The sequence below is a fragment of the Pan paniscus genome, chromosome 19 (genome assembly GCF_029289425.2).
Source record: "Pan paniscus chromosome 19, NHGRI_mPanPan1-v2.0_pri, whole genome shotgun sequence".
Classification (NCBI taxonomy): domain Eukaryota; kingdom Metazoa; phylum Chordata; class Mammalia; order Primates; family Hominidae; genus Pan; species Pan paniscus.
Window position 1 is genome coordinate 75,980,152 of NC_073268.2, and position 12,794 is coordinate 75,992,945.

Here is a 12,794-nt window from a genome sequence, read left to right on the forward strand (position 1 = left end):
AAAGTTGTTAGGTTTTTAAATCATTATTATAGGGGAGAAGTTTTCTTTTCATTCAGTAGTACAGCTGCCCCACGGTGGAAAAGTGTCAAGTTTAAGTGCCCTTTGTTTAGTTTTAATGTAAATCTTTATCTTAAAAGCCACTTACAGAGCAAACATTTATGGAAATTTTTGCTATTTAAAAAAAGAATGCCACTTGATGTTGAGTTTGTGACTATTGGTTTTTTTAGTCATATATATGTTCATTCTTTTCTATGTATTGTAATAAAATAGTTTTTAATACTTGCTAGTTCAGCTTTAATAAGGAAAAAATATATTCTTGAGCTTGTACTCAGTGGAGCCAGTCATTAGTTTCATTAATTCCTGAGCTTATCAGTGTGGATTATAACTTGTACACTAAAATTTACATTTAAAATTAAAATTAAATTTACTCTAGTTTTTTGCTGCCTGAATCCTTACAAATAAAGTATTTTATATGTGACCATATATCACATAAAGACAAAGAATATTCTTGTCCCTTATTTTTTATTTATTTATTTATTCATTTTTGTAGAGACGGGGTCTCGCTTTGCTGCCCAGGCTGGTGTCAAACTCCTGGTTTCAAGTAGTCCTCCCACCTCAGCCTTCCAAAGTGTTGGAATTACTGGCATGAGCCACCATGCCTGGCTTCCCTTATGTTTTTGGTTTTTTTTGTTGTTGTTTTTGAGACAGAGTCTCGCTCCAGGCTGGAGTGCAGTGGTGCAATCTCAGCTCACTACAACCTCCGCCTCCCAGGTTAAAGCAATTCTTCTGCATCAGCCTCCTGAGTAGCTGGGATTACAGGTGTACGCCACCACACCCGGCTAATTTTTGTATTTTTAGTAGAGTTAGGGTTTCACCACATTGGTCAGGCTGGTCTCAAACTCCTGACCTGGTGATCCGCCCATCTCGGCCTCCCAAAGTGCTGGGATTACAGGTGTACGCCACCACACCCGGCTAATTTTTGTATTTTTAGTAGAGTTAGGGTTTCACCACATTGGTCAGGCTGGTCTCAAACTCCTGACCTGGTGATCCGCCCATCTCGGCCTCCCAAAGTGCTGGGATTACAGGTGTACGCCACCACACCTGGCTAATTTTTGTATTTTTAGTAGAGTTAGGGTTTCACCACATTGGTCAGGCTGGTCTCAAACTCCTGACCTGGTGATCCGCCCATCTCGGCCTTCCAAAGTGCTGGGATTACAGGCGTGAGCCCCCGCTCCCAACCCCTTATTTTTTAAATGTAAGGAAAACATTTCATTTATTCTTAGAGACTACTACTCTACCTTGAGACTGCAGAGCACAGTGCATATAACACCATGCATTATTTGTTCTTTTCTTATACTGAACATTTATAGAAAGAAGTTTTTCAGCTACTCCTGCATCCTCACCATGAGTACCTTCTGTTTCCCCAGCCTTTGGAGTTTCTAGGAAGTTAAATTACTTAGCTACTTGTTTCATCTACCGATATATCCAGTTTCACTCTCTTCCAATCTGTTCACCATATTGCAGTCAGTAACCTTTTTGAAATTTTAATCTGAGCATATCATCACCACTAGAAAGGGAGTCTTCACTCCCTTTCTCCTCCTCTTCTTGAAACCCTTCACTTACTTGTTTTTCCCTTCATTCTTTAGATAAAGCCAAAACTCCTTACCAGGGTTTATAAGCCCTCTCTGTGTTATCTGTCCCCTCTAGTTTCCTCTGCTCAAACTACTTTGTCCATATTTGAGTCTCCCACCACTGGTCTTTGCTTGTGCTTTTCTCTTTGCCTAGTTCAAGATTTCTCAACCTTGGCACTATTGACTTTTTAAAGACCAGATAATTACTTGTTATGGGGAACTGTCCTGTGCATTATAAGAGATGTAGCATCATCTTCCTCCTCTACTCACTGCTTGCTACTAGTACCTCCCAATCATGACAATCACAAATGTCTCAGACATTGCCAAATGTCACATGGGGAACAGACCACCACCCTCATTGAGAATCACTGGCCTAAACAGTGTCCTTTAGATTTTAGCCATTGCATTCTCAGAAAGCATTCCCTGACTTGATCTAATACCATCTTTACCAGGGGCCTTTCTTCACAGCAACGTATACTACATGCACTTATAGTTATATTGTTACACTTACGTTTGTAGGAGTGTGTGATTTACTGTCTTTTTACTGTTAACCTGTAAGCTTCTCAAAGGCAAAGATTGTGTCTATTTTTGTTTACTGTTATGTCCACTGGTCCTGGCGTCTTGACTGACATATAGCAGATGCTTGGTAAATCTGCTGAATAAGTGAACACATGACCAGTACAAATTAGAAAATCATTGGTATAGCCCAGATTCTTCTATTTCCGCAGCCTTTAGAGTTTTTATGAAATTGTATTATTTATCTATGGTAAATAGAAATGCCTTTAAGCTTAGGCCAATGTGGTTAAGTCAGAATATCTTATGTCTTTCTTTCTTTTTTTTGTTTTTTTTGTGTGTGTGTGACGGAGTCTCACTGTGTCGCCCAGGCTGGAGTGCAGTGGCGCGATCTCGGCTCACTGGAAGCTCCGCCTCCTGGGTCCATGCCATTCTCCTGCCTCAGCCCCCCGAGTAGCTGGGACTACAGGCGCCCGCCTCCATGCCTGGCTAATTTTTTGTATTGTTAATAGAGACAGGGTTTCACCGTGTTAGCCAGGATGGTCTCGATCTCCTGACCTCGTGATCCGCCTGCCTAAGCCTCCCAAAGTGCTGGGATTACAGGTGTGAGCCACTGCACCTGACCTATCTTACGTCTTTCAAAGTCAGTAATTTATTTTAAACCCCACTGGCATAGCCCCTCAAAAAATTCCAGTGATCCTTTACTCTTAAAGATAAGATGGTTTTGAATATAGTTATGCTAAAATATTCAAGACCTACTGGATTCAGATTTGTATTGAATTAAATGAGTTGTGTCATATTTGAAAAATTATTTTCAGGAGACAGATGTTGGAATGTCCTGATGTCCTTATCATTTTCCTAGCACTGTCTACAGGGATTACCTCAGCTACTTTTCTTTTTTTTTTTTTTTTTTTTTGAGGCAGAGTTTCACTCTCGTTGCCCAGGCTGGAGTGCAATGGTGCGATCTCGGATCTCGACTCACCGAAACCTCCGTCCTGGGTTCAAGCAATTCTCCTGACTCAGCCTCCCAAGCAGCTGGGATTATAGGCATGTGCCATCATGCCCGGCTAATTTTTTATTTTTAGTAGGGACAGGGTTTCTCCATGTTGGTCAGGTCACCTGAACTCCTGACCTCAGGGGATCCACCCGCCTGGGACTCCCAAAGTGCTGGGATTACAGGCGTGAGCCACTGCACCTGGCCTTTTTTTTTTGAGATGGAGTTTTGCTCTGTCGCCCAGGCTGGGGTACAGTGGCACAATCTTGGCTCACTGCAACCTCCGCCTCCTGGATTCAAGTGATTTTCCTGCCTCAGCCTCCCAAGTAACTGGGATTACAGGCGTGCACCACCATGCCTGGCTAATTTTTATATTTTTAGTAGAGATGGGGTTCCACCATGTTGGCCAGGCTGATCTCAAGCTCCTGACCTCAGGTGGTCCGCCCACCTCAGCCTTCCAAAGTCCTGGGATTACAAGAGTGAGCCACTGTGCCCGGCCATTCTTTTCTAGATAATATATTAAACAGTATAAATAATTAGACTCAGCAGATGCTAGTAAAGCTTTATTATCAGATCCCAAAGGGTATCCTTTTAGTCTTTGTCATTAATAACATTATCTTTTAATCAGATTCTCCAGTTGAGCATGACATGATTGGTTTTTTTATGTTTTGAAGTAGGAAATACTTTTTTTTTTTTTTTTTTTTTTTTTTTTTTTTTTCTGAGACAGAGTCTTGCTGTGTCGCCCAGGCTGGAGTGCAGTGGTGTGATCTCAGCTTACTCCAATCTCCGCCTCCCGCGTTCAAGCAATTCTCCTGCTTCAGCCTCCTGAGTAGCTGGGATTACAGGTGTGCACCACCACACCTGGCTAATTTTTGTATTTTTAGTAGAGATGGGGTTTCACCATCTGGTGGTGAACGCTGGTCTTGAACTCCTGACCTCAAGTGATCCACCTGCCTCGGCCCCCCAAAGTGCTGGGATTACAGGTGTGAGCCACCATGACCAGCCAGAAATGCTTTTAAATACAAGTGTTCAATTGAAAATTAATAAGTAGCCTCACCAAACCTAAAATGGAGATTAAGTTCAATAAAGAGAACAAATTTTTAGTAGACCCAAATATATGATTTCATATCATAATTAATAGATTAGTACTTTATTTCAGAAAAGAGGAGGTGAACAGCTGGATTTCCTCACTAGATACACTGTCTCTAACCTGCTGTAGAAACATTCTCCTTTAGATCATTTGAAGCTAGGAATTCAGGACTAGCCTGGAAACATAGTAAGACTCTGTCTCTACAAAAAAACGCACTAACAAATTAGTTGGGCATGGTGGTACCCGCCTGTAGTCCCTGCTACCCAAGAGGCTGAGATGGAAAAATTGTTTGAGGCAGGAGGTTGAGGCTGCAGTGAACCATGATCATACTACTGCACTCCATCCTAGGCGACAGAGTGAGACCCTGATTCTTGAAAAAAAGAAAGGAAGAAAGAAAATAAACATTCTCCTTTAATTGTTAGTTCTCTCCTTCACACTGTTAAAACCCTGAATGGGCCAGGCATGGTGGCTCACGCCTGTAATCCCAGCACTTTGGGAGGCCAAGGCGGGTAGATCATTTGAGGTCAGGAGTTTGAGACCAGGCTGGCCAACATGGTAAGACCCCCATCTCTACTAAAAATACAAAAATTAGCTGGGCATGGTGCCGCATGCCTGTAATCTCAGCTATTTGGGAGGCTGAGGTAGGAGAATTTCTCGAACCTGGGAGGCGGAGGTTGCAGTGAGCCGAGATCACACCACTGCACTCCAGCCTGGATGACAGTGAGATATGTCTCAAAAAAAAAAAAAAAATCGGGCCGGGGGCAGTGGCTCATACCTGTAATCCCAGCACTTTGGGAGGCTGAGGCGGGCGGATCACAAGGTCAGGAGATCAAGACCATCCTGGCTAACATGGTGAAACCCAGTCTCTACTAAAAATACAAAAAAAAATTAGCCGGGTGTGGTGGAGGGCACCTGTATCTCAGCTACTTGGGAGGCTAAGGCAGGAGAATGACGTGAACCCGGGAGGCGGATCATGCAGTGAACTGAGATCACGCCACTGCACTCCAACCTGGGTGACAGAGCGAGACTCTGCCTCAAAAAAAAAAAAAATCGCTGAATGGTATAGCAAATCATCAAACTAAATTAGTAAACTTCAGAATGCAGTCTTTTGAAGGATATTTAAAACCTTGCAGTCACAAATAAAGGAGAGATAACTTGTCATGGTAGAGAACAAAATCAAAAGACAAGCAAGAAAAAAGCCAGCAGCAGTTGAAATTTAAAATAAAATTATGAGATAATAAGGCAAGGAAGAATGAAAAATGAATCCCGGGCCGGGCGCAGAGGCTCACGCCTGTAATCCCGGCACTTTGGGCAGATCACTTGAGGTCAGGAATTCGAGACCATGCTGGCCAACATGGTGAAACCTTGTCTCCACTAAACATACAAAAATTTGCCGGGCATGGTGGCAGGCACCTGTCGTCCCAGCTACTCAGGAGGCTGAGGCAGGAGAATCACTTGAACCCAGGAGGCAGAGCTTGCAGTGAGCTGAGATCACACCACTGCACTCCAGCCTGGGCGACACAGCGAGACTCTGTCTCCAAAAAAAAAAAAAAAAGGGTATCAAAAATCTTTTGGCTGGGGCCGGGCATGATGGCTCACATCTATAACCCCAGCACTTTGGGAGGCCAAGGCAGGTGTATCACCTGAGGTCAGGAGTTCGAGACCAGCCTGGGCGACCTGATGAAACCTCATCTCTACTAAAAATACAAAAAATTAGCTGGGCTTGGGGGTGGGCGTCTATAATCCCAGCTACTCGGGAGGCTGAGACAGGAGAATCACTTGAACCCGGGAGGTGGAGATTGCAGTGAGCCAAGATCGTGCCAGTGCACTCCAGCCTCAGTGACAGAGGGAGACTCCTTCTAAAAAAAAAAAAAAAAAAGGACCAGGCACAGTGGCTCATGCCTGTAATCCCAGCACTTTGGGAGGCCGAGGTGGGCGGATCACCTGAGGTCAGGAGTTCAAGACCAGCCTGGCCAACATGGTGAAACCCCATCTCTACTAAAAATACAAAAATTAGCCAAGCGTGGTGATGGGTGCCTGTAGTCCCAGCTACTCAAGAGGCTGAGGTGGGAGAATCTCTTGAACCCAGGAGGTGGAAATTGTAGTGAGCCAAGATTGCGCCACTGCACTCCAGCCTGGGTGACAGAGCAAGACTCCGTCTCAAAAAAAAAAAAAAAAAAAAAAAAAAAAAAATTGGCTTGGCATGGTGGCTCACGCCTGTAATCCCAGCACTTTGGGAGGCCGAGGCAGATGGATTGGTTGAATTCTCAGGAATTTGAGTCCAGCCTGGTCTCGAACATGGCGAGACCCAAAGTCAGGTGATAGAACCAAAGAACTAGGGAACTTCTAGCTCAAAAGGCTTTATGTTAGTTGTGATTTTTTTTTTTTTTTTTTTTTTTGAGACAGAGTTTTGTTCTATTGCCCAGGCTGGAGTGCTGTGGTGCAATCTCAACCCACTGCAACCTCTGCCTCCTGTGTTCAAGCGACTCTCCCGAGTAGCTGGGATTACAGGCACCTGCCACCATGCCTGGCTAATTTTTGTGTCTTTAGTAGAGACAGGATTTCACGATGTTGGCTAGGCTGGTCTCAAACTCCTGACCTCGTGATCCACCCGCCTTGGCCTCCCAAAGTGCTGGGATTACAGGCATAAGCCACCGTGCCCAGCCCTTTTTGTTTTTTTAATTACGATTTAATACTAATTTTTACTTAATTTTAGACTTTCTCCAGTGGGAGAGACCTGTACATATTTCTTAAAGAGCATAACCAAATCTAACTTTTAAAGTTATGATTAAAATGACATGTTCCCATATTCTCACCAAATAGGGGATGTGAATTCCCAGAAAATAACATTAAGCATATGACTCGCAGCAAACCATATGCAGAACATTGGCTCATTGTCATGTTGCCAGGGTCTTATTGGAAGACAAAGTCCCCAGTTTTACCACACAAGAAAAGTTTCCATAACTCAATCATTGAACTTGAGGGCTGGGGGATGGTGTTGGCTGGAACAGGGACTTTTTACCAGATACAGAATGTTCCATGCTCTTCTTTGCTGTCTCCTATTTCTGAGCTAACTTGATGCTTGACCTCAGAGTCAGGCTTGCCTGTGGCAAGAGAGATCATTTTAACCAGTGAGTAATAAAGTGCTTGAATCCGAATGTTGTTTCTTATCCCTCACTCTATGGAAAGTGGTCAGAATGAGCTACGTGGGCCTGGACTTTTTCTTCTACAGAAAGAAAATCTGTCCTTTCATTTTAAAGGATAAAATGGTCCATGTATTTGATTCTCTTTGACTTTGATCATTGAAAATAATCAGAAAAAGTTATGGAAGTGTGGAACCCCAGCATTTGTATTATCTGATGAAAGGATAGAATTTAAGGCTTAACACAGGGTTTAAACCCCAGCTGCCGAGACTCAGTTATACAGTCTAACATAACCTCTTTCTGCAGCTTGGGAAAACCCCTTTCTCTTCTTATCCGTGGTAGTTTATATATCCTTCTCTTTTGACAGTTAACCTTTCTATATGTTTGTTATGGATATTGGGAGACCACATAAAGGTTAAAACAGGAGTTCTGGAGTTAGACTGTTAGATGAGAAATGGGTGCATTGTATTTGGAAGTTACCGTTGACCATTTAATGGAGCATTTTAGTAGCATGATGAAAATTAAAACCCAAATATATTGGATTACATGGAATTGTGGGCTAGAGGAAAGGTCAAGTGAAAGTCATGTCTGACACATTTTAATTGTTTTGTAAATATTTGTTGACCAGATGAATTAATTCATTCATTAAATAGGAGGGACCAGTGTGTATTTTAGGCTGAGGGAAAAACTCTAGTAAAATGCTAGAGATAGAAAATATAAATGAAGAAAGGGAAGGATGTGGGAAGGAAATTAACATTCAGTAAGCACCCACTGTGCCAGATGCTTTACATAAATATTCATTTCATATCCATAACAAAACCTGTTAGGTACTATTACAGAGAAGTTAAATTCATATAAATGATAAGAGATGATTGAGATAGGATCAATTCTGGAGTGGACTGATTATCCTCATGAACCAGTTCTTTCTTGAAAACTGGAGTGAAGACTCCAAGATGTTTTGAGGCAGAGAAGGGGGACACTCCTGAGGGAGCACTCTGGAAGCCAGTGAAGTCATTTGCTGGAAGTTGGAAATTTAGACTAGAGCACCAGTTTCAAACAGCTGCTGTGTGAATTTGGTAGGGATGCAGCATGAATTCTGTCTATTCTCCTGTGCACACGTGCATCCACCTGTGTGCAGCTGTAGCTAGTTACTACTGTGGTTACTTTCAATGAAAAACCTACTGGTTTCTGTAGTGTACATTTAAGTGCATTTTTTCCCCTCTCCCAGCATCCTTCTAGATAGAGTTCCTTGAGGACAGAGATCATAACTTTTTTTTAAGTGAGATTGAATTTCAATCAATACTGTCATTTTTTTTTTCTTTTTTGAGACAGGGTCTCACTGTGTTGCCCAGGCTGATCTTGAACTCCTGTGCTCAAGCGATCCTCCTGCCTCAGCCTCCCCAAATGCTGGGATTACAGGCATGAGCCACTGTGTCCTGCCAATACTGTCACTTTTTTGGTTTTTTTGTTTGTCTGTTTGTTTTTTGAGACCAAGTCTTGCTCTGTTGCCCAGCCTGGAGTGCAGTGGTGTGATCTCAGCTCACTGCAACCTCTGCCTCCTGGGTTCAAGCAATTCTTCTGCCTCAGCCTCCCAAGCAGCTGAGACTACAGGCGTGCACCACCACCCCCAGCTAATTTTTGTATTTTTACTAGAGTCGGGGTTTCACCATATTGGCCAGGCTGGTCTCGAACTCCTGACCTCGTGATCCACCCGCCTCGGCCTCCCAAAGTGCTGGGATTACAGGCATGAGCCACCGTGCCTGACCTACTTTTTTGTTTTTTTGAGACAGAGTCTCAGTCTGTTGCCCAGGCTGGAGTGCAGTGGCATTATCTCGGCTTACTGCAACCTCCGCCTCCCGGTTCAAGCAATTCTCCTGCCTCAGCCTCCTGAGTAGCTGGGATTACAGGCGCCTGCCACCACGCCCAGCTAAGTTTTTTGTATTTTTAGTAGAGATGAGGTTTCACCATGTTGGCCAGGCTGGTCTCGAACTCCTGACCTCAGGAGGCCTCGGCCTCCCAAAGTGCTGGGATTACAGGCATGAGCCGCCGTGCTGGCCTGATTTTTAAGTTTTAGAACTCAGTGAGTCTTCAAACCAGTGCAGATCTGTCACTATAAAAAGCTGCCACCAGGCCCACTCACACCTGTAATCTTAGAACTTTGGGAGGCTGAGGCGGGATTGCTTGAGCCCAGAAGTTTGAGACCAGCCTGGACAACATGGTGAGACCCCATCTCTTGAAAAAAATTTAAAAATTAGCTACTGTGGCCCCAGCTACTCGGAAGGTTGAGGCAGGAAGATTGCTTGAGCCCGGGAGGTCAAGGCTGCAGTGAGTCGTGTTTGTGCCATTGCACTCTTGAGTGGGCAACAGAGCAAGATCCTGTTCCCAAAAAAAAGCTGCCACTGGGTCCAGGTGCAGTGCCACTCGCCTGTAGTTCCAGCTACTTGGGAGGCTGAGGCAAGAGACACAACCTCTTTAAAAAAAAAAAAAAAAAGGCTGCCACCAGTCTGTCATTTTCTATAAATGCAATCAGTTGATTTTTAACAGAGTTTTGTTTTGGCAACCAATCAGTTTTACCTAGTCCTTATAGACCACTCCTTTAGCTCTGGCCACATTCATCAGCACAAATGCCTGCTTTTCTCCTGCTGCTCAAGTCTGCCTTCTGAAATGAGGTTTTGTTCTCTAGAGCTTCTCTTTAATGTTAGCTTATTTCAAAGAGTAGCTGCTAATGATAAGGAGGTCTAACCTCCAATCTGATTCTTACAGAAAATAATGCTAAATCTCCAAAAGCTAGGGCAATTGCAGATTATTTTGTGATAAAATATGCTGTAAGGCAGTAGAAACAATGTACCTGATAAAATACACCTGGAGAAAGCATGGTCTTCCTTCTACACAGCCAGAAAGAAACCCATGGTGTCATGTGTTCACAATACCACTCTGCGTACAATGGACTAACTTAAGTACAAAAGAAGTTTTAATCATTTGAAAGGGCACAGATGTGAATGAAATTCAAGACGTTTTAATCCCAGATCCTGGGGTCAAATCACAACGAATTTTAGAAGGTGCCAGAGACTGTCAGTCCAAACTTGTATATATGAGAAAGCCCTAGATTTTCTAGTATAGTGTGTGATTTTCATCCTGAATTTATTTTATGTTGGGGTGCCATTCCAAGATCCTGGATGTAAAGAAACATGATTAGGGGGCTACCACATTTCAGATCCAAAGCAAGTAGAATACATCAGTTACCAGTTTTTTCTTATAGTACCAGCTTCAAAGATTCATATACTCAGCCAGGCACAGAGGCTTATGCCTGTAATCCCAGCATTTTGGGAGGTCAAGGCAGGAGGATCACTTAAGGTCAGGAGTTTGAGACCAGCCTGACCAACATGGTGAAACCCTGTCTCTACTAAAAATACAAAAACTAGCAGGGTGTAGTGGTGCCTACCTGTAATCCCAGCTACTCAGGGGGTTGAGGCAGGAGAATCGCTTGAAGCCGGGAGGTGAAGGTTGCAGTGAGCCGAGATTGCGCCACTGCACTCCATCGTGGGTGATAGAGCCAGACTCCGTCTCCAAAAACAAAACAAAACAAAACAAAAAGATTCATGTGTTCTATTCAGTTAAATGGTAAAGATAATAACATTTTCATTCCAGTCACACAGGATAACTAGATCCTTTTTTACTAGGTTAAATATGTGTTTATTTTCAGTTAGCACCTGTTCATTTACTTATTCTGGATTAATAAAGGGCTGAAAGGCTGTAGATATTAATGAGTCAGCATGATGGCCTTTGGCTTCTTCAGAAAGATTGCATGATAAACTCCCCCACCCTTTTCCGAGCAGTCTACCTTACTAGGAAAGGCAGTTTCATGTGGAGGGCAATCTGTCATTTTTGAATAAGGGCAAGAGTCTGAGGTCCGTTCTGAGTCACTATGAATAGAGCTCTAGTATTGGTTGGTCCCCAGGGAAACTGGTGGTTAAATACTGTGAGAATCTTTATCAGACAGGAAATGACAACTCATTAAAATACTAGCCGTTAAGCCTGTTTAGATCACTGCCTAGGGGGTAGGAAGGAAAATTTAACTCTATAATGTTTGACTAAAATGTGCACATTTCTGAAGATGGAGAATTATTTACAAGACTGTTACCGAGAAAGGGAATGGCTAGGCTGTCTTGTTGCTGATCTTCTCCCACACCCTCTTTTCCTCTTTTGTACATATAACAGATCAGCTTGTAATGGGAGTAGGATAGGGAAGGGCTTTAATTTCATTCCTGAAAGTGTATCCTACTATTGCCTTAAATGTAAAATTCAGTCTCTTCAGCAGAAGAGGCGGTTGTTGGCTTCAGTTAGAACAGGATCATTTTCTATATAGGAGTCTACTCCTGTGCTCCTGGGCCAAATCTCAATTGATAGAATTCTCTGGGGTCAGAGGATAAATTTGATGTATTGATTTACATACAGTGGTCCTCATTCAATCAAGAAAATTCTAAAAATCCTGATATTCATTTAGAACATAATTAAATTTTATAACTCTGGGCACAGGTTTTCAGTCTCCTGAAGTTGGGCTATCCAGATTTGGTGGGGGCGGGGACAGGGGCTAGCTCTGTTGCCCAGGCTGGAGCAACATCTGCCTCCCAGGCCCAAGTGATCCTCCCACCTCCTGTCGCATGCCAGCATGCTCAGCCAATTTTTAAATTTTTTGTAGAGAGGAGGTCTCACTATATTGCCCAGGCTGGTCTTGAACTCATAGGCTCAAGTGATCCTCCCACCTTGGCCTCCCAAAGTGCTGGGATTACAGTGAGCCACCAAGCTGAGCACTCTTTTCTTTTTATAAGTACCCTGACCTGAATCTTCTCCTGAAAAAAATTTTTTTTTCATTTATAAGCTTTCAGGGATCTGACTTATGACACCCTGAGATTCTTTAGACTTTGTGATTAATCATCAGAGGGAATACTAACCCAGCACAAACAATGAAATAAAGGTAAAAAACTGTTGTGCCCAGACTTTTTTCTAAGACAAAAGGCTTATTACTCTTTGTAAAGAGGCTATCGCCTCCTTACTAGAATTTATGTCAGAATGTTTTTCAGGAGGGTAAATATAACCTATATGCTCACATTAATGCTGAGATCCTCAAAAAAGTATTTGAGAAAGGAGCAGAGCCTATATTAAATAAAAAATTTACTTTATTAATGCTGGTAAAATATTCTTAGGCTTAGAGACTTCAACTGCTTAGACTTTAAGTATACACTCTGTAAATAGGGCTAAACAAGGTGAATCAATCTTTTTTGTTGGTGTTTTAAGAGACAGGTTCTCCCTCTGTAGCCCAGGCTGGGGTGTAGTGGTGTGATTTTAGATCACTACAGCCTCAACCTCCTAGGAGGGCTCAAGCAGTCCTCCCCACTCAGCCTCTTGAGTAACTAGGACTACAG

The 12,794-nt window shown here is 43.0% G+C and overlaps 1 protein-coding gene across 1 annotated transcript in view; it reads left to right on the plus strand.

Annotated features, from left to right (window-relative positions):
• VMP1 (vacuole membrane protein 1) overlaps positions 1-12,794 on the plus strand; it is a 133,878-nt gene that overhangs the window by 110,661 nt on the left and 10,423 nt on the right. The gene's annotated exons all lie outside the window — the stretch shown is intronic.